General features: G+C 43.2%; 1 protein-coding gene across 3 annotated transcripts in view; it reads left to right on the top strand.

The window, feature by feature from the left end:
- The window catches only part of Slc41a2 (solute carrier family 41, member 2), a 107,190-nt gene that overhangs the window by 83,788 nt on the left and 17,402 nt on the right, over positions 1–6,000 (top strand). The window lies entirely within an intron of this gene.

Raw genomic sequence — 6,000 nt, 5'->3', positions numbered from 1 at the left:
TCTGTGATAACTCCAGCCTGTGTCATGTTGACACAAAACCAGTTGGTACACATACCTTCTTCCAAAAGATTCTTGAAGCAGGGAAAGGAAGCTCATTTTGGGTGGTACCTGGTGTTTTACTTCACCTTCAATGTTAATATTAAATATTAAAATTAATATTAATAGGCTGACTGATACTTTTCTTTTGGGATTCTGAAGGCAGCCTGCCTTGCTGCCTTCTGTCCGCTCGTGTTGCCAGTGAGAATAGGTGCCATCTGACTCCTGAATCTCTCGTAAGAACTTGGTTTCTCACCTTTATGTTCACCCGTGTCTCTGTGAATGTGTGCGGGTGCATGCATGTTACTGCATATATGCGTATGTGGAGAGATCAGAGGACAACCTCGAATGTTGGGGCTTGCCTTCCACCCTGTTTGAGGCAGTGTGTTGTATCACACTAGCTGTCCCATGAGCCTCTAGCGAGTCTCTGGACTCTGCCTCCCGTCCTCCTGCAGAAGTGCTGGGATCCAGATGTGCCCCTCTGCACTCAGCTTTCTGAGTGTCCCAGAGGCACAAACCCAGGTCCTTACACCCATGGGACAGGCACTTTTCCCACACGGCTGTTTCTTCCACTGCATGTGACTTGGGCTTTAATTTTCCAGCAGCTTTAAGAGCTGTGCCTCTTCTCTTTCTCTTGTTGGAAGTTTTTAAATTATATGCTGATGAACTCTGGTATGGGTATAAGCTGTCTCTTGTTTGACTCTTTATTAGTCAGGAACTCATGCTCTTCCATTCTGGGGAATACGTCTTTAAATATTATTTTTGATGAATTTTCTTTTCTTTTCTTTCTTGATATATAACCCAAGCTGGTCTCAAAACTCAAAAGTAACCCAGACGGGCCTCAAACTAGTGACCTGCTGGCCTTTGCCTGCGAGTACTGGGTTACAGTAGTCTCTACTGTGCCTGGCTCTTCATGGGTCCTGTAGGGTTACTAGACGTCGATCAAACTTACTTTTAAACAGCCTCTGTTTCATTCTCTGTTTTCCTTTTAGATTACTACTGCTCTGTGTTGTGTAGAAGGCTTTTACTTTTTACACTTTAGAAATTTTCTTTTATGTAAGCAAACCCTTACCTGTGTGCTGATAAACAAATCTCTAATGAAACTCATTGGGTCTCACAGATAGACAGACAGACAGACAGACAGACAGACACACACACACACACACACAGAGACTCAAAAGATGAAAGCAGAAGGGGTCCTGGTTTGGAAGAAGAAGGAGTTTGGAAAGGGTAATAAATGGAATGCCTACGTGAATATAAAAATACATTATGTACGTGTGTGAAAATATAATGTAAGCCATTATTATTATGTATAATTAATATATGCCAGCAAAACCATTTAAAAGTGTGCTGCTATAAGAAATGTACACATTTTAAATATTAAATAGTACCAAAAGGTTCTACGTCCCTAGATCTGTTTCTCAGAGACCATCATTTTGAAATACCTTAGCTGTTTTTTCTGCCATTATTGGTAAATTTTAAAGTAATGTGCCTAAACTTTAAGTTTATGATTAATTCCATTTTGACGTTGGCTAAAAAATAAACAAATAATGATTGAGGACTTTTGGACTGTTAAAATGTGGTCCCATATTTTCCACATACTTATACCACAACTTTAAAAAAAATTGTTAAAGTTGGTTAGTGGTGGCACGTACCTTTGATCCCTGCCTTCTGGAGGCAGAGGCAAGTGGATCTCTGAGTTCGAGTCCAGCCTGGTCTACAGAGCAAGTTCCAGGACAGCCAGGGCTACACAGAGAAACCCTGTCTCAAAAAAAAAAAAAAAAAAAGAAAGAAAGAGAAAAAAAAAAAAGGATTGTCAGTATGTAATTAAGCCTACTTTAATGTTTTCACTGTGGCTTGCTCTGCCTGCATTTCTTTGTGTGTGTGTTATTTTCCTTGATGTTAGTAATTCTTTCCTTTTTCACTTGGGTCTCTTCCCATAAGCCTTAGTGTTTCAGCTGCCCCAGCTTCTCAGGACTGACTTCTTGTTTAACCACAGGGACTGGATACTCCCTACAGAGAGGAGTGCCGGAGCCTTCAGAGGCAGATGAAAAGGATGCCCGAGGAGGTTCTTGCGCTTGGCCTTCAAGGGACTTGCCCTGGAGGAAGCTGGCTAGGGAAGGTGGACAGAGAGGATTCCAGCCAGGACTCTTAGGGTTTTATAGTCTGCTTGCTTCGGCTAAACATGAAACCAAAACTCGGTTTTACTATTTTGTCTTTTTCCCTTTCACTGTGCTGATGATAGATGTGTGCAGGCCATCTTAACATTTTGGTGCTAAAAACATCTCTGGGAGGAAGAAAGGGGAAGTTTCTAGCCTTTTATCCCTTTTGAATTCCAAGGAAGCATTTATTCACACAACCCGTAAACAATGACTTGAAGTCATTTGTCAGTGCAGCTTTTAATTATTTTAGGCACTGGTTGTTTCATAAGAAAATGAGATCATTAAGAATGCTATGAATACTTTAGAACAAAATTCCATGGCAAATTTATCATTAAAGTCTCATTATATAAACCTTTGCCCCGAGACAGAGAAACACATTTCTCTTGTAGCTAGAGAGATGGTTCAGTGGGTTAGAGCAGGCGCTGCTCTTCAGAGGACCTGAGGTCCGGTCTCATCCAGAGACTCACAACTGCCTATCATTCCAGCTCCTGGGGACCTGACGCCCTCTTCTGGCCTCTGTGGGAACTGTACTCACGTGTGGAAACTCACATGTCTACTGACTTAAGAAATAAATATAAAATAATGTTTCCCTTAATGTAAAGTGACAACAGATTCTCTGTATGTAAAGTTAGAAATGAAAATTCCAGGATTTCGTCGGGTCGTGTGCTAGTCACTGTCAAAAGAAACTGATGACACCGTTTCTGTCCCTGTGCTTCTGTTAGCTGCAGGATATGAGACAGATTAAGAGGCAATTAGAGAAGAGGACGTCTTACCTTCTTATTAACAATGTAGTCTTCTGAACTCTACAATCAAACCTCTTGTCTATCATTCTTGAAGAACACTTGGATACTCTTAAAGAAAGGATCGAAGAGTATATGTTGTAGCTGCTAAGTTACTTTCAGCAAATATATTGGTCTTAGTAACAGGTATATGATTCTTAGTAACATAATTTAAAAGACAGGTTTCTTTGATTCCTGTTATTACTACATCTCAGATTTGAAATTTATACTTACGTACAAATTATAACATCTTCTATTTCCTGGCAAATTGATTTTCTAAATGACTGTTCTCAACGAGCCCCATACCCACTTTAAACAAGCAGATGATGCCCCTCACGCCTCCCTTAGGAACGTGGCGACATCTTAGTTCTCAGGCCTCCTTTAAGTAAACATCGGTGGCTATAGAGAGTGACAAGCCACCACATGTGGCACTGGGACCAGCACTGCTTCCCCACTGCCGTGCCAAAACTCCATGGCATTCCTCGGAGTCAGTCCTCTACATAATGAAGCACAGGGCCCCACAGCAGTGTGGCCTCACGTGGAACCTCAGGACAGCCACCCACAAAGCAAGTTAATTAGCTTTCTCTCAGGAAGTTATGAGTTCTCGGGAGTCTTGCTGTCTGTGCACAGAAGGTGCGCACTTCATCCGCCTTGCATGGAGCTGTAATAGCTGAGTAGCTGATACACCATCTCTTATTAAACGATGGACCTAAAGTTTATCCTCTAACATGGCCCTCCAAAGGAAAGAGCCAAGCAGCCAAGGGGGCTGGGTCTTCTTTTGGGTTTTATTGCCATGAAGAGACACCACGACCACAGCAGCTCTTATAAGGAAAACATTTAACTGGGGCTGCTTGCAGCGTTAGAGGTTCAGTGCATGGTCATGGCTGGAAACATGGCAGCGTGTAGCAGACATGGTGCTGTAGAGGAAGCTGAGAGGTCTGCATTTTGATCTGCAGGCAGCAAGACACACTGGCCAGACTTGAGTTTATAAGACCTCAAAGCCCACCCCCAAAGTGACACACTTCCTCCAACAAGATCACACCTACTCCAGCAAGGCCCTACCTAGTAATTGTGCTACTCACTATGGGCCAGGCGTTCACACAGGAGTGTATGGGGCCATTCCTATTCAAAACACCACAGTTGTATTGGCCTTATTAGCATGGTCTCACCCACGTTCCTCATTGCTTCTTATTCTTTGGGATTTAAAATCTACCAGATTTCAATTAGAAAGACTTTCTTTACTCTTTTTTAGTAGTTTTTTTTTAAGAGATAGTTTTATGTAGACCAGGCTGTCCTTAAACTTGATATATAGCTGAGGTTGGCCTCAAACTCTTGACCCTCTTGCTGGCATATTCTGGTTGCTGGTATTACAGGTGTGTGCCCCACACCTGGTGTGTTTATTCTTTCCATGTGAGTGGTCTCCTTTTGTTTCTTGGTTTTGACTGTCAGCTTTGGTTGAAGAGGTCCTGTGAAGAAAAAGATGTCATGCCAGGAGGAAGTATATAGTTTCTAACTTTCCTTCTAATTGTAACAATATCTACCTTGAAACTAGATTGGTAGAAAGCAGGTGGATTGTGGAGGTTTCTTTTTAGGAGTCTTCAGTTGCTTATCTGAAATACTGTGCTCTTATGGCTGTTGGCATATGGTACTGTGCTCTTATGGCTGTTGGCATATGGTACTGTGCTCTTATGGCTGTTGGCATATGGTACTGTGCTCTTATGGCTGTTGGCATATGGTACTGTGCTCTTATGGCTGTTGGCATATGGTACTGTGCTCTTATGGGTGTTGGTATGTGGTACTGTGGTCTTATGATTGTTGGTATATGGTACTGTGGTCTTATGGGTATTGGCATATGGTACTGTGCTCTTATGGCTGTTGGCATATGGTACTATGCTCTTATGGGTGTTGGTATATGGTACTGTGGTCTTATGGGTGTTGGTATGTAGTACTGTGGTCTTATGACTGTTGGTATGTGGTATATGTGGTCTTATGACTGTTGGTATATGGTTCTGTGGTCTTATGGGTGTTAGTATATGGTATGTGTGGTCTTTTGGCTGTTGGTATGTGGTATGTGTGGTCTTGTGCCTGTTGGTATGTGGTATGTGTGGTCTTATGCTGTTGGTATGTGGTACTGTGGTCTTATGCCTGTTGGTATGTGGTGTGTGTGGTCTTGTGGCCATTGGTATATGGTGATATTATGCTGTTGTTCTGGTAGCTAAGGGGAAAGATCTTCATAGCCAAGTGCTTTTCTCAGTTCGTGTTTCTCAGTAGAGCTTTAGGTGGGTGTTCCTGGGTTGCCACAGAAAGTCACATGGCTGCCTCTTATGGAGGAGCAGCACTCTGGACCTCTGGGGAGGCACTGGGGAAGGGTCCCTCTCAGTTTTGTCAGGCCCCATAAAAATGAAGCCAAACCGGAGCTTTCCCCAGATGTTCTGCTTAGGGTCTTACTGTCCTTACTCTGAACGCAGCTGGAATTTCACATTTAACTTAGAGGAGAGTCACATATACAGCACATAGTACCATAACACACACACACACACACACACACACACACACACACACACACACACCTCAGCTGTGCCAAAGCACAGTATTATAAAGCAGAAAGTAGCTGGGTACAGGGTGCTCGCCGGTTTTGCTGTACTTGTGAATCTAAGGCACGGGGTGTTCCAGGAGTTCTGGGCTACAGAGAGGCCTTGTCTCCTAAAGCAACAGTGTCAAAGGACGGTGGAGCAGTCACTCAGTATGGGAGCTAAAAAGACAGCTTTTCCCGTGTGGTGACAGGCTGGTAGAGTGGTCTGTGCCGCTTAGCTAGAGCGTTAGAGAATCTCGGCTTCAGGGACCAGCCAAGTGGCTGGATGTCACCCATGGAAGTTAGATGATGGGTGTGATTCCTGGAAAGAGTTAGTTCCCGTGCTGGCTACTTTAGAAACTAGGACTTCCATTGGTTGGTAGTTTCGTTTGTTGCTAAAAGGAGCTGAAAGCAGTCTAGTAGCTGTTCGTTCCTGTGTCTGAGAACAGGC

Source organism: Mus musculus, chromosome 10 (assembly GCF_000001635.26).
Source record: "Mus musculus strain C57BL/6J chromosome 10, GRCm38.p6 C57BL/6J".
Lineage (NCBI taxonomy): Eukaryota > Metazoa > Chordata > Mammalia > Rodentia > Muridae > Mus > Mus musculus.
This window is presented reverse-complemented; position numbering and strand designations above follow the sequence as displayed.